We start from the raw sequence: 26,953 nt of genomic DNA on the forward strand, positions 1-26,953 counted from the left end.
TGTCTCCGGGAAACAGGGACGTCTGGTAACCTTATTTTACTTTTCAAGATGTAGAGGAATCCTTTTGAGGGAAATGATACTTGACTTGCAACACACGGATGGACAAATTCAAACAAGGTCATTAGGACCTTCAGCAGGGACGGCACTTTCATCTTCTAAACTTGATCCCGGGCACAGGTCAGTATGCAATCAGAGCGTCTCCTCTTTAGTCAGATGCATGAGTAACCGTTCTTGAATGCAAACATTTATTGAGAAATCACGCCTCAGTCTCAAGCCAAATATGCACTTATGCAGTCAATCGGAGGATAGTGCTGTATTTATAAATTAAGTGACTGTTCCTGAAGTCTAAATTTGGAAGCATTAAAAATATCCAGAGCACAGATGACACTCATTGCCTCACACAAAGGCAATTACACTTCGGAAACACAGCAATTGTAACCCAAGGAATGGACGAGAATGAATAAGAACAGCTGGCTCTCACATCAGACCTCTGAGACCTGACCTGTCTGTCTTCTCCTGACACTTCCACTACCCCACATCTGGCACCCAGGGGTGCTTCATCCAGTCCAGCACCTTCTTCCCACAATGGCCAACCAGATACCTGTGAGGAACTTCAACCACGGAGGCAGAGCACAGCCATCATGGCTAGTAGCCGTCGATAGCTCTCTCTCATTGGCCACGGTGAAAACTTCCAGACTGGACTACTGCAACATGCTCCCTATGGGGCTGCCCTTGAAGACTACTTGGGACCTAAGAACATCAGAAGAGCCTGCTGGATCAGCCAATGGTTCATCTAGTCCAGCGTCCTGTCCTGACAAGGCCAACCAGATGCTCCAAAAGGGAAACCAGCAAGCAGGATTCCAGCACAAGAGCCCTCTCTCCTTCTGTGGTTTCCAGCAACTGGGAGACATCATCATCATCATCATCATCATCATCATCATCATCATCATCATTTATTTGTACCCAGCCCGTCTGGCTGGGTTTCCCCAGCCACTCTGGGTGGCTTCCAACAAAGATTAAAAATACATTATAATATAACACATTAAAAATTTCCCTGAACAGGGCTGCCTTCAGATGTCTTCTGAATGTCAGGTAGTTGTTTATCTCTTTGACATCTGATGGGAGGGCGTTCCACAGGGCGGGTGCCACTACCGAGAAGGCCCTCTGCCTGGTTCCCTGTAGTTTTGCTTCTCGCAATGAGGGAACCACCAGAAGGCCCTCGGCGCTGGACCTCAGTGTCCGGGCAGAACGATGGGGGAGGAGACGCTCCTTCAGGTCTACTGGACTGAGGCTGTTTAGGGCTTTCAAGGTCAGCACCAACCCTTTGAATTGTGCTCGGAAACATACTGGGAGCCAATGTAGGTCTTTCAAGACCGGTGTTATGTGGTCTCCCAGTCACCAGTCTAGCTGCCGCATTCTGGATTAGTTGTAGTTTCTGGGTCACCTTCAAAGGTAGCCCCACGTATAGCGCATTGCAGTAATCCAAGCGGGAGATAACTAGAGCATGCACCACTCTGGCGAGACAATCTGCCGGCAGGTAGGGTCTCATCCTGCATACCAGGTGGAGCATTGCTGACTCTGACTGTGAAGGTAGAACATAGCCATTGTGGCTGGTAGACATTGATAGCCCTTCCCTCCATGAATGTGTTCAATCCTCTTCTAAAGCCATCCAAGTTGGTGGCCATCATTGCCTCCTGTGGGAGGGAGTTCCATAGATTAACTATGTAGTTCAACTCTGGAAATGTGGCAATTGTTATCCAAGGGCCAATCTAGAATGAAGATGATCTGCTGGCAGTCCTTGAGACCTCTGAGACCTGACTTGCCCGTCTCCTCCTGCACTTCCACTGCCCCAAATCTGAACATCCAGGAGGGCGCTTCATCCCCTCGTTACTGATGGCCCATCAAGGAGTTGCCTCGCTCTCTCCTTTGGCCTAGCAAGCAGCTGCTCCTCCCAAACTGGAGCCACTGGAGGTGCAAGTCCTGGCAGTCTCTGCAAAAGGGACTCGGCAGCCTTGCCAGCCAGCCGGTCAAGGCAGCAGTTGCAAACAGAGCGCTCTGCGCCCTTCCTGCCTCGGCCGGCTTCCTATTTCGCTTGGCGCTGGCCATGTTTCCGAAAAGGCGGCGACTCTGTCAAGGACCCAGCAAATTCCTGTGCTGCGCGTGCTATTTTTTAGGTGTGATGTGGGGAAGCAGCAGCCAAATAGCACCTAGGAAACCAGAGGGCTATTTAGAGAGGAGTCAGGGTGTTGGGAGGACGAAGGAAGAGACGAAGAAGAAATGCAAAGCGTGGGGCAGACTCGGACCCCTGGAGTCTCCCTCAAACCCTACACCTCAAGACTGGCAGCCTTCTAATGCCAGTCTAATCTGAAAGGGAGTTATCCAGTGATGTAGCAGAGGTTACCAGTGCCCGGGGCTGCATGGAGGGGTGGGAGAGAGGGAGAGAACGGTGTCTGCGTCGCCCAGGAGACCACAGCCACAGAGATGAGAAAAACAGAGCCGACCTGTTGTCTAGAGAGGTCACTTCCTGGTTTGCCAGGAGAAATTGTTTGCAACAGAGCCCAGCAATGGAAGCAAACAGCTGTATTGAGAAAGCACCGGGGGATGAAATTTTGGGCCCCCAACAATTTTGCACCTGGGGCAACTGCCCCTGTGCTATGCCACTGGAGTTATGCGGGTGGTTCAGTGGGGACACGAATCCTGCACTGCAGGGGGCTGGACTAGATGATCCTTGGGGTCCCTTCCAACTCTACTGTTCTATGATTTCTATGACATATCTCAAGAAAGCTGGGTGCAATCCACAGGCTGCATACACAACATGCATTGACAGCACACACCCTGCCCATGAAATAATCCTGCAGTTTCCTACGGGTGCTGGGAATTGTGGATTTGTGGGGGGTGAACTACAGTTCCCAGTATTCTTCAGGAGGGGCTGTGTACTTTAATGCACATTAAAACCTATGTACAGTGGTACCTCGGGTTACAGACGCTTCAAGTTACAGACTCCGCTAACCTGGAAGAAGTACCTCGGGTTAAGAACTTTGCTTCAGGATGAGAACAGAAATCATGCTCTGGCTGCGCGAGGCCCCATTAGCTAAAGTGGTACCTCAGGTTAAGAACAGTTTCAGGTTAAGAACGGACCTCCGGAATGAATTAAGTTCTTAACCCGAGGTACCGCTGTACTTTAAATGTGCTTTAAGTGTGTGACTTCACCATTTGACCCTAAACAAAACCATTCTGCTCCAGCCTCAGTTTCCCAACTGTAAAATGAAAACTGGCACTCACAGGAGTGAGCTGTGTGTGTGTGTGATCTCAAGATGAAACAGGAAGAGAAATGTGCTGCCAATGTGTTAGATGGAAGCAAAGAGCATTCAGGAAGAAGCTCCGCCTCTGCCCCGTCGTTTCCAGGACCAACACGGGCCCCTGGCACCAACCGGCCAGCTTGCTCCACCAGAGGCCAGAACTTCCTGGCCGGATTCTCTCCTTGCAGCCAACTGCTTTCCCCTCCCTCCTTCCGCAGTGACATATTTACAAGAAAGCCCAGCAAGAGGATGCAGCGTGTCACCAGCTCGTATTTTCACACTTGCTGGCTTTTGTTTGCCCAGCAGGCAGGCTTCCTCCCCTCCCAAAATAATATTAGCGACTCAGCTCTGATCCAAAAGGCTGGCCGTCAGCAATTGGCCAGAACAACTGGCACTGGGGCATCGGGGGGGGGGAGCGGAATGTCAGGGGTTCTCCCCAGCGGATATGAAATGCAAGACGGAAAGAGTGCGATCCAGAACAGCAGAAGGCACCCAAGGGTGCTGCTCACACACACCTCTGAATGTGAGCATAAAGCTGTCTGGCTAACATCAGGACTGCATCAGAACCAGAGCTCAACTGCAGAATTGAGAAACTGATACATTATCGGACATGGAATACAGAACACAATATTTCCTTGATGCATTAAAAAAATATATAAAGTGGAGGAAAATGGAAAGAAGCTCATCCTGGAAACAGAGGAAGAGGACAAAGTATTGTGATGGAAGAAGAGACTGAGAAGAGGCTCTTGCACCTTTTCCTTGCACAACAGCCCTGCGGAATAGCTGAGCTGCACCTTTCATAGAATCGTAAGAGTTGGAAGGGACCCCGGGGCATCTAGTCCAACCCCTGCAATGCAGGAATCTCAGCTAAAGCATCCAGGACAGATGGCCACCCAACCCCTGCTTGGTTTTGCCCACCAAACCTTCAAGCCTCGCTCCTCTCCTCCCTGTCTAACAGCACTTCCACTATATAGCACAATCCCTCTTTATCTTGTATTTGGGTATACTCAAAACATTAAAGTGCTAGTTTTGAGCTATAAAGCCTTAAACGGCTCCGGACTGAATACCTCAAGGACCGCCTCTTCCCATATGAACCTACCCGGACCCTGAGACCATCTTCTGAAGCCCTCCTTCGTGTGCTTCCTCCTTGAGAGGTTTGGAGGATGGCAGCATGAGAACAGGGCCTTCTCTGCAGTGGCTCCCCGTCTGTGGAATGCTCTCCCCAGGCAAGTTCGCCTGGCACCTTCACTATACACCTTTAGGCACCAGGCAAAAATGTTCTTTTTTCAACCAGGCCTTTGCATGACTTGATCTACATCCTATACCCTTTTTAAAAATGCTGGCTCTTTTGGGTTTTTTTAAAAATTGGGTTGTTGGTTTTGTTTTGGTTTTATGTATTTGATATTGTATGTGAACCGCCCTGAGACCTTTGGGTATAGGGTGGTAAAGAAATTAAATAAATAAACATAATAAACATAATACAGTCATACCTCGGGTTGAATGTGCTTCAGATTGAGCGCTTTCGGGTTGTGCTCCACAGCAACCTGGAAGTAACGGAGCGTGTTACTTATGGGTTTCGATGCTCGCGCATGCGCAGGTGCGCAAACTAGCATCACGCGCATGCGCGGAAGCGGCAAAACATGAACTGTGCACGCGCCGTCGCATCTTACACTCTATTCAGGATGTGAATGGGGCTCAGGAACGGATCCTGTTCACATCCCGAGGTACCACTGTAATAATAATAATAATAATAATAATAATAATAATAATAATAATAATAATTTCATTTTAAATGCTGCATACTGCCCCGAGAACCTTTCATTTGAGGGGAGGCGTAAAAATATATCAAGCGAGCAAAATAAAACAAATGCATCGTTTCCATTCCATGGCCGTCGCAAAGAATTTGCCCTCCCCGACGCCCGGGTTCAGTCCTCCCTGTCTGGAGAGTTGCCCCAGGGGCATCTGCCTTCCTGCACCCCCAGGACCCCCACCATCTGCAGAGGGGAGGAAACAGACCTGGCAGTGTTTGGCAAGGCTTGAAAAGTTACTTCTGGGAACTCAACATCAAGCCCGACAGGCAGGCAGGCGCTTCCGTGACTCTTTGCCCCCACAGAGCGACACTCAGGAAGCCCCCTCTCCTCCCAGAAAGCCATAGCCCCCACAAGGGGACAGAAGCAGGATGCTGGGTTTGCATTCCAGCTGCAGGGAGAAGGCTGTTTGCAGAAACTGGGAAGAAGGGCTTCTGGGCTGCGTTCCCAGCTGCAGGGAGGCAGCGAGGTAAAAGGTAAAGCTAAAGGGACCCCTGACCATTAGGTCCAGTCGTGACCGACTCTGGGGTTGTGGCGCTCATCTCACTTTATTGGTCGAGGGAGCCGGCATACAGCTTCCGGGTCATGTGGCCAGCAGGACTAAGCCGCTTCTGGTGAACCAGAGCAGCGCACGGAAACGCCATTTACCTTCCCGCTGGAGCGGTACCTATTTATCTACTTTGACGTGCTTTCGAACTGCTAGGTTGGCAGGAGCAGGGACCGAGCAACGGGAGCTCACCCCATCGCGGGGATTCGAACTGCCGACCTTCTGATCGGCAAGTCCTAGGCTCTGTGGTTTAACCCACAGCGCCACTCGCTTTCCTTAGTAAGACCTATACAAGATTTTGGGGTTCTGTGCAGAACCGTGCAGGTCGCTCAGATGTCGACCCAACATGCTGCGGCTGTGAAAAAGGCAAATTCCACACTAAGGATCATTAGAAAAGGGATCACTGGAAAGAAGACTGCCAATATAATAACGGCAACATACAAATCTGTGGTGTGGGCACAGCTGGAGTACTGGGTTCCGTTCTGGGTGCCTCACCTGGAAATGGATAGTGTAGCATTGGAAAGGTTCCAAAATACGGAAAGGCTGCAGAGTTTGGGTTTTTAATTTAGATAAAAGGCGAGGAAGAAGCAGCAAGATAGAAGTTTCTAGGACTGAGTAAGGGATAGAGAAAGTAGATAAAAGTTTCCCTCAGCCTCTGACAACCTTAGAACTTGTGAATGTCCACCTATATGTCCATGAGTTCTAAGGCTGTCAGAGATGGAGGGAAACTTTTATCTACTTTCTCTATGCCTTGCTCAGTCTTAGATGTATAGGTGGTTTGTTGTTGTTTAGTTGTTTAGTCGTGTCCGACTCTTCGTGACCCCCTGGACCAGAGCACGCCAGGCACTCCTGTCTTCCACTGCCTCCCTCATGCTGGTAGCTTCAAGAACACTATCCCACCATCTCGTCCTCCGTCGTCCCCTTCTCCTTGTGCCCTCCATCTTTCCCAACATCAGGGGAGGTTCTTAGCCTGCGTACCACTTGGTTACCAGCCAGATGGCTATATTCTGCTTCTGAATGCAAGTTGCTGGAAACCCCAGGAGGGGAGAGAATCTCTGGTGGTTGGATCTTGCTTGTGGATTTCCCACTGGGGCATCTGGTTGTTGGCCCTTGAGAACAGGAGGCTGGACTAGATGGGCCACTGGCCTGATACAGAAGATGCTCTTCTTATGAGTTTTGCAAGAGGCACCTTTCCGGTGGAAAAAGGGGGCCCTGGTGCAGATGGGCATGCAGCTAGTCTCACCCAGCAAAGCAACGCACCCCTTGCCCCGGACCCCGCGCCATGTTCTCCTTTAAGAGGAGGGAAAGACAGCCTTGGAGAAAGGAGGCCAGCTCTGCTGCTCGCTTCTCCATCATGTGTTACCTTTTAAGTTCTCTGCCTCCTGGGCTCCTGGGACAGACACTTGACCGGCAGCCAACACTTATCCAGCCCTCTTTCATTCGAGCTCTTTTACAAGCTGTGAGGAGATTGTTGAGTTGGGGGAGGAGGGAAGGAGAACAAGAAATCCCAAAATCTGCAAAAGGGAGGCTGCACCTCAAGGGCTCTTTTTCCAAATCAGATTTAACCTGACAGGCTCAGTTTCTGATACATCTGTCACCTTGTCACAGAAGAATACCTGTCCAGGTAACACAAACAGAGTTGAGCTGGTCTTTCGCACCGAACATTATAGAGTTGGGGTCCCAGACATGACTCTCAGAAGAATCCCTCGCTTCTGTTTTTTTCTCTAACAATATATTTTGTCCAGGCCCACTTTTTCAATTATTTTCAGATGTCCTATATGTCACTGGCTTTTTTCTGCCCCACGTAGGACCAGTCTGGATAGTTGGCCTTGGTGAAGTTTTGATGTTTTCATCCCCAACAAGTTTTTGATTTGAGTTTCTACTGAAATGAGGCTGCATTTTAATGTTGTACTTAATAATGTTTTTAAGTTGTATTTTCATCAATTGTTTTTATACCTGGTGTTAGCCGCCCTGAGCCCGGTCTTGGCTGGGGAGGGCGGGGTATAAATAAAATTTTATTATTATTATTATTAGCCTTTAGATGGTTTTTAAAATTGTTTTCAAACTTGCTTTTATTTAATTTCAAATTATATTGTTCTAACCATGTTCACGGTTGCCACGCCGGGATCCTTTGGGAGGAACAGGAGGATAGAAAAGCAATACATTAATAAATATTATTTAATTGACCCATAAGAACAGCCTGTAGAATGAGGCCAATGGCCCATCCAGTCCGGCATTCTGTTCTCGCAGTGGCCAAACAAATGCGCTGGGGGAAAACTCGCAAGCAGGATTCGAACACAGGGACAACTCTTCCCTCCTGCAGTTTCCAGCACGTGATATTCAGAAGCACTGCTGCCTCCTTCCTGGTCAGTATTCATCCAGAACATGGCAGATGAATGAGCCTAAGGCGACTTCAAGTATTGTTTCTTGATGAATCACCTTTTGGAATGTGACATCGTGGAATGGAAATAAAAATATGCAGGAGGACGGTTAGGAAGCAACCACAAAAGGAATTTCTCACTATGAATTTTGTGGGGGAGGGAGAATTACTCTCTCTCTCTGTTATCACTGCCTGGCTTAACTCCCAGAAGGATTCCCACAACCCCAGTTAGCCCAGAGGACACAGCTCAGCGGGAAGGACATCTGCCTGGCATGCAGAAGGCATCAGCTTCAATCCCTGCTGGCATCTGCAGGTAGGGCTGGGAAGGGCTCATGCCTGAAACCCTGGAGAACCATTGCTGCCAATCAGTGCAGACCAGGGGTCAGCAAACTTTTTCAGCAGGGGGCCAGTCCACTGTCCCTGAGACCTTGTGGGGGGCCGCTCTAATTTTTGAAAAAAAAATGAACAAATTCCTCTGCCCCACAAATAACCCAGAGATGCATTTTAAATAAAAGGACACTTTCTACTCATGTAAAAACAGGCTAATTCCCAGACCACCTGTGGGCCGGATTTAGAAGGCGATTGGGCTGCATTTGTTTCTTCCTTCTTCCAGTTCTGGAGTCCAGAAGCTTCTTGATACAGCTGCTCCATAGGAAGGGCAAGGGAGGGGGCAGGCTCCTCCGCAGAATGGCTGTGACTGGCAGTGCCAGGTCTGAAAAGGGACTTCAAACTGGGGAGTCACATCACCCACAGTGGCTCAGAGCAAGACCCAAGAGAGATGGAGGGGAAAGGTTGGGAACCATCCCGCACATGCCATGTTCTTTTAGGTGCAAACAAGGGAGGAGTTTGTGAGCCAGGAAACGCCAGCTTTTATGTCCTGCCATCACTCACAGTGGCAGGCCTTGTCTACACACAAGCACAGTTTCCCTTTTATTTTGTTCAGATGCAGATTGGAAATCAGAGAAATCTGTGACCTTTAGAACCAATGAAGGAATAATAATAATAATAATAATAATAATAATAATAATAATAATAATAATTTATTTATACCACGCCCATCTGACTGGGTCTCCCCAGCCACTCTGGGCAGCTTCCAACCAAATATCAAAAACAATACAGCATCGGACATTATAAACTTCCCTAAACAGGGCTGCCTTCATGTGTCTTTTAAAAGTAAAATAGTTGTTTATTGCCTTGACATCTGATGGGAGGGCCTTCCACAGGCCCTCTGCTAGTTCCCTGTAACTTGGCTTCTTGCAGTGAGGGAACTGCCAGAAGGCCCTCGGCGCTGGATCTCAGCGTCTGGGCAGAACGATGGAGGTGGAGACGCTCCTTCAGGTCTACTGGGCCTTTGAGGCCGTTTAGGGCTTTCAAGGTCAGCACCAACACTTTGAATTGTGCTTGGAAACGTACTGGGAGCCAATGTAGGTCTTTCAAGACTGGTATTATATGGTCTTGGTGGCCACTCCCAGTCACCAGTTGGGCCATTTTCAGACCTGTGCTCAGACATTTCAGCCATGGGTGCCCCAGAATGATGAGCACCCTTTTGTTTCTCTTCAACGTCATTGAGAGGGTGACTGGCCTGTTCATTCTTGGAAAACTCCTTTGGGCATTGGCACATGCCTGCTGCTCTCTAAAGTGTCAGCTGGGTTTTTGTGTACCGGCTGGTAACAAGGCAGCGTTTTCGCAGTAAAAAGGATAAACTGAAAAGAGAACGGTGTAGGGAGACTCTGACCACCGGCGACGCAGCGATCTCACAGTTCCTCTCAAAGCTTTCCTCAGTGGCACCCCCTGGCCAAAATGCCCAGAGATATTTTGCAATGGGGAATGAAATGCAAGAAGTCGTGTTGTGGAGCACTCTCGCCTCCCAGGTGAGACTTGCACCCTCGTTTCTGGTGTCGGGTCAAATCTCATCTCTCTCTTCTGGAGGCTGTTGGGTCAGCAGATCTTTCCCTTCTCTGTATTCCTGCCTTGCCATTTTGCTGCCCTTGTGATTATTTTTGGTTTTGTGGTTTTGCTTTAATGGTTTTCATGTGTTGTGTATTGTTTTAAATTGTGATATTTTATGTAACCTGCCCCGGGGCCGTTCGGCGCAGAGAGGGCTTATAAGTGTTTATTTATTTGAACATCATTTTTTTTCCCTTTTAAAATTGCTGGGTGGAATGCTTCAGCCAAGCCTTCGTTTCTTCCTGGGGCTCTCCTGGCTAACCAACAGCAGGCATTGTGTAGCTTAATGAAATGTGGGTGGGTTTTCCCCCCTGTTTCTGCTGATGTTTGGTTCTTTGGGAATTAAGAAAAAAACGAACTCCGATAGCCAGGCTTAATTGAATTTCTGTTAAATCAATAGTGAAGCAAACTTACAAGCTAATCCCCTTCTCCTCACAAAAGAGGTGCGAGAGGCATCGACATGCCAGCTCCCTCCTAGTCCTTTGCAAGAACCAAAACGCAGGATTGCCTTGTAAGTTGGCCCCCAAATTTGGAGGCATGTGGTCTTTAGCTGGCTGCGTGTGTGGCATTGCAAACATGGCATTTCCAGCTTTGCAGGACTGTGTGTGGAAAAGTACAAGGGGTGTGCGAAGGAGGGAAACAAAGATGATGGAGGGTTTTGGAAACCAAGCCTTGGGTGGAACGGTTGGAGGAGTCGGGGGTGCTTAGCCTGGAGAAGAAGAAGAGACTGAGAGGAGTTAGGATTAGACAAATTCATGGAGAAGAAGCATATTGATGGCTGCTAGCCAGGATGGCTCTGGTCTGCCTCAACAGTCAGAGGCAGCGATGCTTCTGAATGCCAGTTCTGGAAACCGCAGGAGGGAAGAGTTGTTCTTCTGCTTGCTAGTTGTTGTTGTTGTTGTTGTTTAGTCGTTTAGTCGTGTCCACCTCTTCATGACCCCCTGGACCAGAGCACGTCAGGCACTCCTGTCTTCCACTGCCTCCCGCAATTTGGTCAAACTCATGCTGGTAGCTGCGAGAACACTGTCCCACCATCTCGTCCTCTGTCGTCCCCTTCTCCTTGTGCCCTCCATCTTTCCCAACATCAGGGTCTTTTCCAGGGAGTCTTCTCTTCTCATGAGGTGGCCAAAGTATTAGAGCCTCAGCTTCAAGATCTGTCCTTCCAGTGAGCACTCAGGGCTGATTTCCTTCAGAATGGAGAGGTTGGATCTTCTTGCAGTCCATGGGACTCTCAAGAGTCTCCTCCAGCACCATAATTCAAAAGCATCCATTCTTCGGCGATCAGCCTTCTTTATGGTGCAGCTTGCTAGTTACCTCACAGGTTGGCCACTGTGAGGACAGGATGCTGGACTAGACGGGCCATTGGCCTGAGCCAGCAGCATCTTCTTATGTTTGTATGATAGCCATCTTCAAATATCTGAAGGGCCATCACATGGAGGAAGGAGCAAGCTTGTTTTCTCCTGCTCGGGAGGGTAGGACTTAACCCATGGCTTCACTTGACAAGAAAGGAGATTCCAACTCGCCTACCTGTCAGGGATTCTTTAGCTGCATTGCAAGGGGTTAGCCTTCTTCTTCTTCTTCTTCTTCTTCTTCTTCTTCTTCTTCTTCTTCTTCTTCTTCTTCGGTGATCCCTCGTAGCCAAGTAAGATTGTCTTCCATAAGCACGATCTTAACAATGAGTCCTTCCACAGTGGGGACATTGGTTTCCAGGTGGATTTGCCAAGCGTGCCTTCCTCTTAGCACGTTTCTCCCTTGCGTCCTGAGTTCGAGTGTCTTCAAAGCCCAGGACACCTTTGGTAAAGGCTGTTCTCCAACTGGAGCACTCACAGGCCAGTGTTTCCCAATTGTTGGTGTTTATACCACATTTTTAAAGATTTGCCTTGAGACAGTCTTTAAACTTCCTTTGTTGACCACCAGCATTACACTTTCCATTTTTAAGTTCGGAATAGAGTAGTTGCTTTCAAAGACGATCATCAGGCATCCACACAACATGACCAGTCCAACAAAGTTGATGTTGAAGAATCATTGCTTCAACACTGGTGATCTTTGCTTCTTCCAGTACACTGGCATTAGTTCGCCTGTCTTCCCAAGTGATGTGTAAAATTTTTCGGAGACACCGTTGATGGAATCTTCTGAGGAGTTGGAGATGGCATTTATAAGTGGTCCATGTTTCACAAGCGAACAGTAAGGTTGGTAGTACAACAGCTTTGTAAACAAGCACAGTCATACCTCAGGTTGAATATGCTTCAGGTTTAGCGTTTTCAGGTTGCACTCCGCAGCGACCCAGAAGTAACGTAGTGTGTTACTTCCAGGTTTTGCCACTTGCGCATGCACAGACACTCAAAATGACGTCACGCGCATGTGCAGAAGCGGCAAATCACGACCCCCGCACACACAGACGCGGGTTGCGTTCGCTTCAGGATGCGAACGGGGCTCCGGAACGGATCCCATTCACATCCAGAGGTACCACTGCATTTTGGTTTCCCTATCGGGAGATAGCACTCGCAGAGCTCGGGCGATGCTGGATTTCGGCATGCATGCTGAACTAGAGGTTAGACTATGTTAGGCTAGAGAACCCTTGGAGTCCCAGCTCTACAAATCTCCGAGGTTCTCATACTTTCAGACATTGTTTGGAGCATTTCAAGGCCGAGGGAAACGGCTCCCTTCACGGGCAGAGGTCAGCTGCCAAGGGCAGATAAGCAGCTCGACTGTTTGCTAAGCTCCCAGGCGGGCAGGAAGTGAACTCTGGCTGCTCTTTGGCTCTCCTGCAGTGGCGCCAGGGCACTTGGGCCGGGGGGGGGCAGACACTGGGCCATGTGGAGGGCATGTGTTCAGTACAGGAACCTGAAAGACCCAAACCCTCTGTGGTCCAGCCTGCGAGGCAGCCTCCGTCCTCCTACTAGAAGCTGATGTTCCCAAGGAGAAGGAAAGTGCTAAGTTCTTCCAGCAGAGATTGGGAGCCAGGATTCCTGGGGTCTATCGTTCACTACCCCCCCCTTTGCAATCCCATTGGACGGGGTGCAGCCCCCATTACGTGCCTCGCTCAGCTTGCTGAAAAATGTGTAATAAGCCCACCTCCCCCCCCCAAATACTCTTGTAAAGAGAGGGGAAAGGACTCTGAATAACCCAGGGCAATTATACTTTTATAACACTGTTCGAGAGGAAGCTGCCCTCTCTGCGTGACCTTCTCCCTTTTCTCCCTCCCTCCTCTCCACCCCCCCCTCCTGCCCCCCAGTTATCCTAAATGAGGCATGGCGGCTCAACACACACAGACAGGAATTTTTCTGCAGGGGCTCATCAGAGCCAAAAGCCGGGCAAATTGCGGGCAATGGCAACGGCCCATTTGAATACCCAGCAAGTGTCGAGAGAAGCTCCCCAAGCCCAGAGAGCCAATTAAAAATAAAGTAGTTTTCATGCTGGATCAGGCCAGTGGCCCATCTAGTCCAGATTCCTGTGGGAAACCCGAAGGCAGGATACAAGCACAAGAACAACAGTCTCCCCTCTTGCGGTTTCCAGCAGCGAGTTTTTCAGAAGCATTGCTGAAGCATAGCCCTCTGCTCCTCCATGAATTTGACTAACCGTCTCTAGGTTGGGGCCTCCTGTGGCAGTGAGTTCCACAGTCCTTTCTTTTACCTGTCCTGAATCTTACTACATTGAGCTGCACTAGATACCAAGCACCACCACTCCAACCAGCCTTAGGCAGGGCAGAAGGGCTCATTGGGCAGAGCTGGATAGGCAAAAACAGGCCGGGAGTTGAACCACAGGACACACAGGCAGTTGTGTGCAGCCCAAATTTCTCCAGCCAGATATCTGAACTACAACTCCCACCTTCCACGTCTGTTTAGAGCAGGGGTCAGCAACCTGCAGCCCATGGGCCACAAGCGGCCCACAGGGATCGTTTAAACGGCCCCCGAGTTGCCTGCTCGGTGAGTCCCCGTGCGCTGTGCTAAACCGGCACACCACGGAGTAGGGACTCGCTTCCGCGGCACCAAAAATTGTGTCTGCAGACTCAATCCGGCCCACGGAGCGATCTCCGCGGGAGTGAACCAGCCCAGGCAAGGCAAACCTTGCCAACCCCTGGTTTAGAGCTCCAATGTCCAGTGATTTTGATTTCCAGGAAAGCCTTCCAGTGCTGACTCATCTACTGAGGCATAATTAATATTTTCTTAAGTGCCTAAAAACAAAAGCACCCGAGAGGCCATATAAAATGGAGAATTAAAAACCAACCACAAAACCCGGCCGAGAGAGCTACATATTTAAACAGGCGCAGGAGCAAAGAGCAAGGGAGGGCAAAGAACCACAGATTTGTAGGTGGAAGGGACCCCAGGGGTCATCTAGCCCAACCCCCTTCAATGCAGGAATCACGGCTAATGTGTGAATCAGCCCAAGGCCACCAGCCGAACTTGTTGATGAATTGGCTTTTTCCTTATTACGGTTGCTAATAAACCTAACATGGTATGCCCAACTGCTTTGTAAACAGAGCATCCTTGCCTCACCTTAATGGCTGATCCATCTTGACCAGGACTCGTAAGCAAAGTTAGCTTGCAAAGTCCGCTGATGAGTTTGACCTTCCAAAATTGGAGTGTGATTCATGGCGAAAGGCTGGATCTGCTCTGAAATTCAATCTCCTCTCTCCTAGCGGCAGGGGAAATGGACCCGGGGATTTTACAACCCTTCCTTCACACTTTGTGTTGAAGTTAGGGATCTTAGTGGGAAGTACCATATTTTTCACTCTTTAAGATGCACCAGACCACAAGACGCACCTAGTCTTTGGAGGAGGAAAACAAGAAAAAAAAATATTCTGAATCTCAGAAGCCAGAACAGCAAGAGGGATCACTGTGTAGTGAAAGCAGCAATCCCTCTTGCTGTTCTGGCTTCTGGGATAGCTGCGCAGCCTGCATTCGCTCCATAAGACGCACACACATTTCCCCTTACTTTTTAGGAGGGAAAAAGTGAGTCTTATAGAGCAAAAAATACGGTATCTGCTTGTATCTCGAAGCTGGCAAAGCAATAATCAAGCTTGCTATTCATCTGCCGTTTGTGCCGGCGGTTCGGCCAGCTCTGTTTGCATTCTAGGGATTGCTGACACTCACTGTTACTTGTTAATATGTGTCCAGATGTTTTGGTTTCGGCATCTCCCAGAAGCCCCAGGAGCGGCTTAGATTGATAGGGCTGTCTTACCTGGAACTGAAATATTTTGGAACCAAGCTGCTCAGAATTCCAATGTTTATTTACATGTTATGCTGATTTCTGCTGGAATTGTTCTGCTGCTTTTTCACACAGTGTATCTGTGGTTTAAGCAGAGTTTCCCAGAGAGTTGCATTTAAATTAAACGGAGGGATTTGGCTGCATTCTGGAACATTAGGTTTGTTCAATTAAAGCGGATTTAAAAGCTCTGTTGCCCTAGAGCAACAAACCCACTCAAAAAAGAGAGAGGCTTTTTGCAGTCAGGAAAGTGACGGGTATACGAACTGAAAGGGGAACAAATGTTTAATGGGAAGATGCATGAACTCCCTGCAAGCAAATCAGGATGAATGCTCAGTAATGGCTGAGTATAGTCTAACCTCCATGTAAATGGTGTGCAAGCAAATCAGGATGAATAGGAATGCAGTGAGAACCTGCCGGATCAGGCCAGTCACCCATCTAGTTCAGCATCTTCTTCTCACAGTGACCAACCAGATGCCCATTTTGGGAAACCCACAAGCAGGATCCAAGCACAAGAGCCCTCTCCCCTCCTGTCCCCCCCCCCAACAACTGGGATTCAGAGCCTGGCTGCCTTGAGAGCTCTTTCTTTCTCCATGTATTTGTCTAATCCTCGCCGCAGAATCACATTCACCCGGTGCTATACCAGCTGCTCTGGCTCCCGGTGGAGTACAGGATCAGGTTTAAGGTGCTGGTTTTAACCTTTAAAGCCCTACACGGCCTAGGACTCTCGTACCTACGGGACTGCCTCTCCTGGTATGTCCCACAGAGGAACTTACGGTCTTCAAACAAAAACATCTTGGAGATCCTGGGCCACAGGGAGGTTAGGCTGGCCTCAACCAGAGCCAGGGCTTTTTCGGCTGTGGCCCCGATCTGGTGGAATGCTCTGTCACAAGAGACTAGGGCCCTGCAGGACTTGACATCTTTCTGCAGGGCCTGCAAGACAGAGCTGTTCCACCAGGCCTTTGGCCAAGGCACAGCCTTTGGTAATCCTCACAGAACTCTAGCCCAATGGTTGCCATTAATTTGATTCTGAATTGATTTTAGAATGAATTGATTTTGGAATGCATTTCAATTAATTGATTGTGATTTTATGTAAACTGTGTTACTTTTATTGTTGTTAGCCACTCTGAGCCCGGCTTTGGCTGGGGAGGGTGGGATATAAATTTATTATTATTATTATTATTATTATTATTATTATTATTATTATTATTATTATAGCCATCCAGGTTGGTGGGCACCACTGGCTCCTGTGGGAGGGAGTTCCATAGTTTAAAGAAGTCCTTTCTTGTATCTGAATCTTTCAACATTCAGCTTCCTTGGGCGCCCAAGAGTTTTATTGCATGCCTTGTAGAATTTTATAAACTTCCACCCTCCTGCCATTCACTCGCCTTTGCTCTAAAACACTGAGCAAACAGCTCACCTGAGATACTCCCTGGACAAAGTGCTCAATTTGTTAACATAAGAGCATGGGAAGTGCTTGCTGGATTAAGCCAATGGCCCTTCTGCTGTTGAACTTAAAACTCTGGAGGTTAAGGTGATGGAAAGGTCCAGTTTTCCATTTTAAATTTCCTGCTCTGAACTCCTCTCCCAACTCTGGGGTGCTTCTCCTGGATTGCCCAGGGTTGGACTAGATGACCGTCCGGGTCCCTTCTATGATTCTAAGTGTGGAAGATCTCTTCTCTTCTTCCGCCAAGCTTCCTGAGCAAACACCTGCCTCACCTGGTCCCTGTCATCACCAGCCAACACCCTCCATCAACTCAGCCCCTCTGGGCTGCTCCATCCGCCGTGGGGATACAGGGATTCCTCTCAACAAGGACCACATCAAATCTGCATCCTTGCAGATCTGCACACCTCCCCATTGACGCCGGGAAGCTGTTAAAAGAGAAAATACAGCCATTTCACGGGGCCTGAAAACCATGTGCGAACAAAGAGGAAAATCCTCTTACTCTGGAGCGGCTTTCAACAGGACCCCAGCAAAACAAACGATGGCCAGGCCCAGCCAGGAATGACTCAGTTTCAGCGCCTCGTGTTCTCCTGCGGTCGTGGCTATGTGGATTTTTACACCAAACCCCCTGACCCAAATTCTGCAATCAGAATAAGTTAGGAAAATTACTTAATTTTTCCCCTCCAAATTGCTTCCAGATGCGACATCTGGGTTTCTGCAAAATCTGAGATCTCATTTTGTTTGGCAGCAGCTGGGGCTACAGAGCGGGAGAAGTTTCACGAAGCATGGGGAACGAGGTGACAATGTGGGGGGAGGCAAATAAGATTTATCGAACGCAGAGGTGGGGGGGGGCTGCAAAGGAAGGGGACAGATTGTTTTGGGTGCTGGTTCTGTCAGAAACGTATCTGCCGCCATTCAGCAGAACTTCTGGGACAGTTTGCAGAAATATGATAATACAGTTTTAGGAGTGGCGGGGGGTCAGTCAGGATCAGGCCAATGGCCCATCTAGTCCAGCATCCTGTTCTCACAGTGGCCAACCAAGGGGAAACTTGGAATCAGGACCTGAGCAGGGGACCCTTCTCCCCTCTTTGGTTTCCAGGAAATGGGGTTCGGAAGCATGCAGAGGACAGCATTCATTCCAAAGAGCTTGTACTGGAAAAGCTGCTCCCTGGTCGTGGTGTTAACGGAGAAATCTGAGGGCTCCCTTGGCCAAAAAAGAAGGACACCAGCCAGGAATATCAGAGCAAAACAGCAGCCAGTAGGCTTGGTCTTGATTGAAGACTGTTGCGACAGGACTCCCACCTGCCACCGGGTAGAACAAGATGGAAGCCCAGAACAAAAGAGAACCCAAACTTTTATTAGCTGCTAATCCACATGTTGAGGGACACGGGTGGCGCTGTGGGTTAAACCACAGAGCCTAGGGCTTGCTGATCAGAAGGTTGGTGGTTCGAATCCCAGCGACGGGGTGAGTTCCCGTTGCTTGGTCCCTGCTCCTGCCAACCTAGCAGTTCGAAAGCACGTCAAAGTGCAAGTAGATAAATAGGTACTGCTCTGGCGGGAAGGTAAACGGCGTTTCCGTGCACTGCTCTGGTTCGCCAGAAGCGGCTTAGTCATGCTGGCCACATGACCCGGAAGTTGTATGCAGGCTCCCTCGGCCAGTAAAGCGAGATGAGCGCCGCAATCCCAGAGTCGGCCACGACTTGACCTAATGGTCAGGGGTCCCTTTACCTTTACCTAATCCCCATGTTACACCCCCCCAAACTACATCACTAATACATCACGGTTATATCATGAAAGGGGAGGTTTGGTGGCAGTAATCTGAGCATCCTGGACCCTGCCCCATGGTTCGCCTTGCCCTCCAACAAACACCCATCAAGTGGAACAAAAGAGATATTTACATTTCCCTGTTTCCCAGCCAAGTTAATCACACCCTTTTGTCTTCATCTGGGTTTATTTCTGGAATGGCTACCTGTCTGGCACTCAGGTATCAGGATGCCAGGAATTATCACTCAGGCAGAGGGGCTGCTGAGGAGCTGAGCTCACATGTCTATATGAATTTCTGAAGTTTTCCCTGTGAGCCAGTACAGAGATACATTGATCAGTGAATTCTTACATTTGGTATCGTGCAGCAAAGGCCCTTTGAATAGATAGGAAGAAACTGTGATGGGGTGTTTTGTGGGGACAAGTCACAAAAGTCACAAAAGTGATGGTGCTGATTTTGGTAGTGGGCTGCATGTGCATGATATCTGCTGGAGGGGCAACCGCCCCCCCAACCTATACATAAATTCCTGCAACAGTGCATTGACCCTTTCTTTTCCAACAAGTAAAAGGTAAGAATCTTCAGCCCTCTGCCGCCAACGTCAAGTGCACACTTTGCAAGAGCATGCATGCCCTTACCCACAATTTGGGGCCTGCAACAGCCTCCTCCCAGGTCTGCATGAAGCAGCAGCCACATTTTCAAGAGATTCTTGCCTCCCTTTCCTTTCCCCCTGGTCCTGTAAAGGCAATGCGAATTGCACGCACGGATCCAGTGCAGGAGGGTCTGGCTCGGCTTGCAGGAGGACGACCTGCCCAAACAACTCCCTGGCCGGCCATTAGTGGAGATTGCGTCTGCCTGCGTAGGACACAATCTCCACCTCCGCCTTCGATGCAGCAAGAAGAGGCTACCTGCAGTAAGGAGGCAGAGAGGCAGTGCAGCAACAGAATCAAGTTCCACAGGAGCCCCTCGGGTCAGTTTGCCCCTTGGCCATGATACGGAGGGGGGGGCATGTCTTCTTCACCTTCTTCTTCGCTACAATATATCAATTTATTTCCAATTGTCAATGTCAAAAGGGACTAAAATCTATAAAATTCATAGAAAATCAACATGCCAATTTGCTCAATTTCTCTAGGACTCCATCACACCTCCCCTGTCCTCCATAATCCCTCAAGCAAGGTGTCAAGACCCTAATCCTGTCAAATCACTCTGCCAAGCCTTTCCTCCAGGAAATGCCAGTACATGGACCATTGTCTTCTCATCAGGATGTGCTTATCTGCGCATATCTCCAGCTCTGCATATTCCCCCCTCCCTCCACCATATGTTAATCCTATGTAACCCAACCTCTTCTTAATGTATTCATGATGTAACTGGGATGTGTTTTGAACTGTATTTTGGGGCATGGAGGGAAGTTTCAAAAGTTTATGTCACCCCTTTCTGGCTGTTCAATCTTGCCTTGAACCTGTTGCGCAATAAACTTGGATCTTCTGCAGTTTGCTCCTGTCCGGCTGAGCTCATTTTCTTCCGCAGGGACCCGCGGACTTACTTAGTCCGACGAGCTGGGTGGCAGAGCAGCCTCGCACCCAGATTTTACCATAGCAGCCACCACCACTCCCTCTCTTTCAACCCTGAGTGACCACTCAGCACAGCCTACCCCCACAGAGAAACAGGAGGTCTGGGCCAGCGGCACCCAGCTGCCCACAGGGTGGGCAAGGAAGGGTTTTAACAGGACAGGAGCACAATCTGAACCTGATACAGTCGGACCTCAGGTTACATACACTTCAGGTTACAGACTCTGCTAACCCAGAAATAGTACCTCAGGTTAAGAACTTTGCTTCAGGATGAGAACAGAAATCATGCAGCAGCGGCGCAGCGTCAGCGGGAGGCCCCATTAGCTAAAGTGGTGCTTCAGGTTAAGAACAGTTTCAGGTTAAGAATGGACCTCCGGAACGAATTAAGTACTTAACCCGAGGTACCACTGTACTGTCGTACCTCAGAAGATGAACGCCATGCAAGTCAAACGTTTTGGCTCCCGAACGCCGCAAAGTGAGTGTTATGTACTGAAGTTCTCACCCTGGGCCAGCAGGGGGATACTGTAGATAGTTCAGGTCCACATATGCAAATAAGGGATCGAAAGTAACATTCAGTGATTGGATAGTTACAGAAAGTTGTTACAATTACGTTGTTCTAGAGCTCTACATAAGCAGGCTGGCTGAACCCTTCAGTTCAGTTCTGTTCTGGCCTGTGAATAAACAAGAGCTGTTTGAAGAATCGCTGTGTTGTCTGATTATGTTCGCCCACAACTTAACACTGGCGACAAGGATGGGATCGATGGACATCAGAGCACAGCCAGATGATATGTTCACCCACAACTTAACAGTGAGTGTTCCAGTTTGCGAACGTTCTTTGGAACCCGAACGTCCGACGCGGGTTCTGATTGGCTGCAGGAGCTTCCTGCAGCCAATCGGAAGCTGCTCCTTGGTTTCCAAACATTTTGGAAGTCAAACGGACTTCAGGAACGGATTCCATGGGGTGGAAGGGAGATGAAGTTCCATCAAAAGAGGAGTGGCAAGGAAAACTGTTAGGATATATGGAATTAGCATATATGATGAGGGAAAATAGAGATCAGTCAACCCGAAAGTTTAAAGAGGAGTGGAAGATGTATAGCCAATATCTAAAAGAACAGTGGTTTTTATTTGTAGATGTGTTTTAGAACAGTGGTTTTTATTTGTAGATGTGTTTTTTTGTTTATGTTTATGTTTTTCCTTTTTTGTGTTTTGTGTTTTGTTTTTCTTTCTTGTTGGTAATAGTTTTATTTTGGATTCAATGTTTGTAATTTTGCATTGAAAATAAAAAATAAAATTAAAAGAAAAGAACAGTGTCACCATATAAAAACTTATAATGCTTCGAATACCATATTTTTCGCCCTATAGGACGCACTTTTCCCCCTCCAAAAATGAAGGGGAAATGTGTGGGCATCCTATGGGGCGAATGCGGGGGGGAGGCAGGCGGGAAAAGCCCCCAAGAGCCACACACAAGCTCCGTGCGGCTCTTGTGGGCTTTTCCCCAGGAGGGAGAAGGGACTGACTGGCCGCATCAGTCCCTTCTCCCACCTTGTAGAAAAGCCCACAGGAGCCACGCACCCTTTAAAGAGCGCGGGGCTTCTGCAGGAGGTGGGAGAACTGCGCCCGCCTGTCCTCCTTCAGCCACGCGCCTGTCCTGTGAAGCTGGAGGAGGAACAGAAGGGTCTCCTTCTATTCCTCCTCCAGCTTCGCAGCGAGGCGCCTGTCCTGCGAAGCCTGTCCTTCTCCAGCTTCGCTTGAACTGCGCAGCGACCCTTCAGCCACGCGCTTGTCCTGCGAAGCTGGAGGAGGAACAGAAGGGTCTTCCTCTGCATCCCGAAGCCTGGGGCGAGCTGAGCTCAGCGCGCCCCAGGCTTCGAGCTTTGCGCAGCTCTCCGCAAGCCGTGGGAAGCCGGCTTGCAGAGAGCTGCCTGTTCTGGGGGCTGGGGTCGGGGGAAGCTCGGGCTTCCCCCGCCCCAGCCCCGCGCCTGGAGGGGAAATAATTCCCCCCCCTTTATTTCCCCCCAAAAAAACTAGGTGCGCCCTATGGGCCGGTGCGCCCTATGGAGCGAAAAATACGGTAACTCTCGAATTGAAATAAGGTAAAAAGAAGAAAAACAAGATTAAGTACAGATCAAGGAAGTTGGAATATTTTTGTATATTGATGAAGCAGTGTTACATATTTTTGTTTGTTTGTTTGTAAAAGATGTATCATATGTATGAATGCTGATGACATTGAAATGAAATGAAGGGGTTTTAGTGACGAGAGTGAAAGTTTGAAATTATAAATTTGGGAGGTAGGATACTTAAGGACAAAGTGGTAGGATATGAATTTGCTGAACCAACTGTCAAAAAGGGATACAAAAAAAGGAGATGTGAGGAAGTCAGGAAAATAAGTTAATTAATGTTGAATAATTAGAAAAGAGTGACTTGTGTTTTTTCTTATTTTACTTCTGTGTGTTGACTGGTGTTTTTTTTTCTTTTCTCTTTCCCCCCCCTCTTTTTTCTTTTTTAGCTTAAATGTTTGTATTTTAGGTATTTTATGTATTGTGAAATCTTGGTTTTGTGCTTTTATTGTCCTTTGTTTGGTGATGTCTTTCCTTATTGTTAAATTTAATAAAATATTATTATTAAAAAAAAGTAAAAGATGTATCATATTTTTTTCCCTTTTGTATAAAGAAAAGAAAAGAAAACCCTGCTTTTAAGTGTCTTTCATTGATGTATTTAATGTTCCTTTCATTATCCTGCAAATTCCTTAGGAGGTTCTATTTTTTATTTCTATTTGTTGCATGTATATTCCACCTCTTTCTCCAAGGAGCTCAATGGGGCACACATGTTTCTCCCCACAACAGCAACCCTGCGAGGTAGCTTGGGCTAAGAGGCAGTGACTGCCCCCCCCAGTCACTTCATGGCTAAGCAGGGATTCGAACCCTGGACTCCCAGGTCCCTGTCCGACACTCTAACCACGGCACCACACTCAAGCAGTATATAAATGTTGTTAAACAAATAAAAATAAGCAGCAATCGAAGCCCCCAAATCAGAAAGCGGCTTGGGGCAGACGGTGGAAAGAGCAGAGGCTTCTTTCAGCGCCGCAAGCCGGCTGTATTTTGGCAAGAGCCTCTAGACCTGCAGCAGCAGACTTTCGGGCAGGTCGGATCGATGTTAATGTGCATGTTGAAGAGGAGAAAACACAGCTCCATCGGTTATCTGCCAGCCCTCAGCGGCGCAGCGGAGCAGAACGCTGCCCCTGCCGCACACTCCATTATCTGGAGAGGACATGGTCCTTGGAGGGGAGGACAAGGCCAGTAATTAAGTTCTTGCCGGCACCATAAACCACACTGACAGCAGCAAGGACGGCAGGTTGGATGAGCAGCCAAGAATCAATGGCCAGCGGCCAGCCAGGTGCTCAGAGTCGCACAAATCTGCAAGCAGCTGCAGAAGGGCCAGGGGCTCCCAGCGTCAATTCCCAGGCAGAGAATTAAAGCAGCTCAGGGGACCTGCTGAGCATCCTCCCACCTGGTGCCCCTCGGGGTGCTTTGGGATGACAACACCCAGAGACCCCAGGCAGCAGGGGAGGAAGACGGTTCTGGGCTGCAGCTTTGCCCCTGCGCTTGCCCCGCGAAACCGTCCGTGCAAAAGCAGCAAGTTGGGGGAAGCCAAGGAGAGGGATACAGAACCTGCAGGACCAGCGTGGAAAGCGGCGAAAGGAAATTGTGGATAGAGAAGGAAGTGGACACAGAAGTGGGGTCCCCCTCCACACACACACTTGGCTCCAGAACTCAGGAGACCCAGTGCTTTACCAGTTGCACTGGCTCCCGGTGGATTATCAGGTCAGGTTCAAGGTGCTGGTCTTGACCTTTAAAGCCCTTTGTGGCTTAAAGGTAAAGGTAAAGGTAAAGGGACCCCTGACCATTAGGTCAGTTGTGGTCGACTCTGGGGTTGCGGAGCTCATCTCGCTTTATAGGCTGAGGGAGCTGGCGTACAGCTTCCGGGTCATGTGGCCAGCAGGACTAAGCTGCTTCTGGCGAACCAGAGCAGTGCATGGAAACGCCGTTTACCTTCCCGCTGGAGCGGTACCTATTTATCTACTTGCACTTTGACGTGCTTTCAAACTGCTGAGACCAAACAATGGGAGCTCACCCCGTTGTGGGGATTCGAACCGTCGACCTTCTGATCGGCAAGCCCCAGGCTCTGTGGTTTAGACCACAGAGCCACCCATGTCTTAGGTCTTTGTGGCTTAGGGCCCTCGTATTTACGGGACCACCTCTGGTTTGCCCCGCAGAGGACCTTAAGGTCCATGAATAATCATAGTTTAGAGGTCCTGGACCCTAAGGAAGTCAGACTATCCTCCACCAGGGCCAGGGCCTTTTCAGTAATGGCTCCAACATGGTGGAATGCTCTGTTCCAGGAGACCAGGGCCCTGCAGGATTTAACCTCCTTCTGCAGGGCCTGTAAGACAGAGCTATTCCGCCTGGCTTTCAATTTGAACTTAGCCTGATCTTTTATTTCCCTTCTCTTCCTTCCCCCTCCCCTTTTATGAAGATTGCCTGCTCTGAGACCCCACAGCTAATTCTCCCCTGACCTCCTCGCTGGCCCAAGTAGGACCAATTCAGCCAGCTAGCCCTGGGGATTATCTAATTGATTTTTGATTTTTTGATTTTATTGTTATTCAGGTTTTTATACTGCATTTTATGCTGCTTTTATAATTAAGTGTTTTAAAGTGTTTTAAATTTGTTGTTAGCCACCCTGAACCCGGTTTTTGAACAGGGGATGTCGGGGTATAAATAAAATATTATTATTATTATTATTATTATTGGGAAATGGGCAGGTTCAAAATAGACAATGGGAAATGTTATTTTGAACAACAGGCAAGTTGACTGATAGAACGCTCACTGTCACAGAGAAGGTGGCGGCTACTGTTCTGATGTCTTCACAAGTCTGATGGCATAACAAGTCCTGTTCTCCATGAATTTGCCAAAAGTTTCAGAGGTCTCCGTGTTCGAGTTGCTGAGGTCAAGAGGCTGCTGGGCTTGGCGATTCTTTGGGCTGATCTCACAGCCAGTCTCCTAAGGTGGTGGACTCTCCTTCATTTGAGGTTTTAAGCAAAGGTTGGGGGGGGGGCACCTGGCAGGGATTCTGTAGTTGAAATTCCTGCATCGCAGGGGGTTGGGACTAGATGACCCCAGGGGTCCCTTCCAACTCCACAATTCCAAGAATCCATCAACCAGACCAAGGCGTTAAGGCAGGTACACATCAATATCATTTAACATGGATTAACTGATCAGCATCCACAATCAGAACAGCAAAAGGAACTGGCCAGAGATATTTGTTGAGTGGGAAGGAGAGGCAAAGGTGCTCTAAGAGGCAGGTGAGGGAGACAGACAGGGAGAATCAGGGAGTTTTGGAGAGAGACACTTTCGTTCTGTACAGCAGCCATTTTCAGATGCAGCCCACACAGGAGACAGCTGACCAGCAGTGGAAACAGCAGAGATTAGGCCAGGAGAAGGGCGGCAGTTTTGGGGAACCTGTCAGGAATCATTCAGACCAATTGATTAAATTAATCTGAAGTCTGGCTGGAAACTCCTGGAAGCCCTTCCTGAGCAAGTTGACCCCAGAAAGGGTCAAAGCACCCTTGTTTTCTAACCAAACCAGTTGGAAGGAGCGAGGGTTTTGGAAACAAAAATTGCCCTTTTCCCTTATGGGGTATCCAAGGGCCCATATAGAGTCCTTACGTAGATTCTCTATTGGTAGGAGAAAATAACAGAGGCCAACCAGAGAATATTGAGAAGCAAAGCAGCTTATAAGCCTGATCTTTATTAAACTGTTGCAACAGGGTCCTCACTCACCACACGCAGGAGGGAGGAGGAACCCAGAAAAATGGCGCGCAAGCCCTTATATTGCCGCCCTGTAGATCAAGACCACCCCCCAGATACATCATACCTACATCACAGAAAAGGCGGTCTAAAACAGAAATTTGAATGTTTTTCTCCTGTCGTTGTTTATCTCCTGTCTGCAGGTTACTTGATTGGATTGCCTGGGGAGCCTGGCCAGTCTTTTGTAATGATAAATACTTAGTTCCTGAGCCAGGTCACAGGCTCACCCTATTCATACACAGATATACCCTTAAGACAGGATTTGTGAAGGAAAAGACAATGGGGAGGCTTTTCCATTTTCCTTTGATCTTGCAGAGAAAACATTTGGTCAGTTTGGAACAGTTTGGGAATCAAAAATGGTTCCAGGTTGGTCTTCCTGTGCTGATCTATGTATGTGCTTGGTTGGTACACTTATAAACATTTACCATATATCTAAGACCTCAATTGATGCTTTTGAATTCTGGTGCTGGAGGAGACTCTTGAGAGTCCCATGGACTGCAAGAAGATCATACCTCTCCATTCTGAAGGAAATCAGCCCTGAGTGCTCACTGGAAGGACAGATCCTGAAGCTGAGGCTCCAAGACTTTGGCCGCCTCATGAGAAGAGAAGACTCCCTGGAAAAGACCCTGATGTTGGGAAAGATGGAGGGCACAAGGAGAAGGGGACGACAGAGGACGAGATGGTGGGACAGTGTTCTCGAAGCTACCAGCATGAGTTTGACCAAACTGGGGGAGGCAGTGGAAGACAGGAGGGCCTGGCGTGCTCTGGTCCGTGGGGTCACGAAGAGGCGGACACGACTAAACGACTAGACAACAACAACAACAAGACCTCGAAATTCCTATCACAAGGATAAATGCTGAGGTTCCCTTCTTTTCCTTAAAGCAGGAATGCTGTACCCCAATGTGCAAGGTTCCTTAGAAAGGGCCCTGCGGCTCGGCATTCTCCTGCAAAAACATTGCAGTGCCTTGCATGAATTTTGCATGAACCCGCCACTTTTTTCTTTTTCTTTTTTTTGAGAAGGGCTTGCTCTCTCATCCGCCTTGGAGATCTGAGTTTACTCTGGAGGAACGATTTTGCTTTGCGCACCAAACCCCGACATGCAGGAGGCTTCGTTTGTGCAAAGCGCCGTGCT

The 26,953-nt window shown here is 48.7% G+C and overlaps 1 protein-coding gene and 1 pseudogene across 2 annotated transcripts in view; both read right to left on the reverse strand.

The window, feature by feature from the left end:
* IL11RA (interleukin 11 receptor subunit alpha) overlaps window positions 1-26,953 on the reverse strand; it is a 136,660-nt gene that overhangs the window by 80,197 nt on the left and 29,510 nt on the right. The gene's annotated exons all lie outside the window — the stretch shown is intronic.
* LOC128423673 (oxidative stress-responsive serine-rich protein 1-like) lies at window positions 8,773-10,879 on the reverse strand (annotated as a pseudogene).

Source organism: Podarcis raffonei, chromosome 11 (genome assembly GCF_027172205.1).
Source record: "Podarcis raffonei isolate rPodRaf1 chromosome 11, rPodRaf1.pri, whole genome shotgun sequence".
NCBI classification, from domain to species: Eukaryota; Metazoa; Chordata; class Lepidosauria; order Squamata; family Lacertidae; genus Podarcis; species Podarcis raffonei.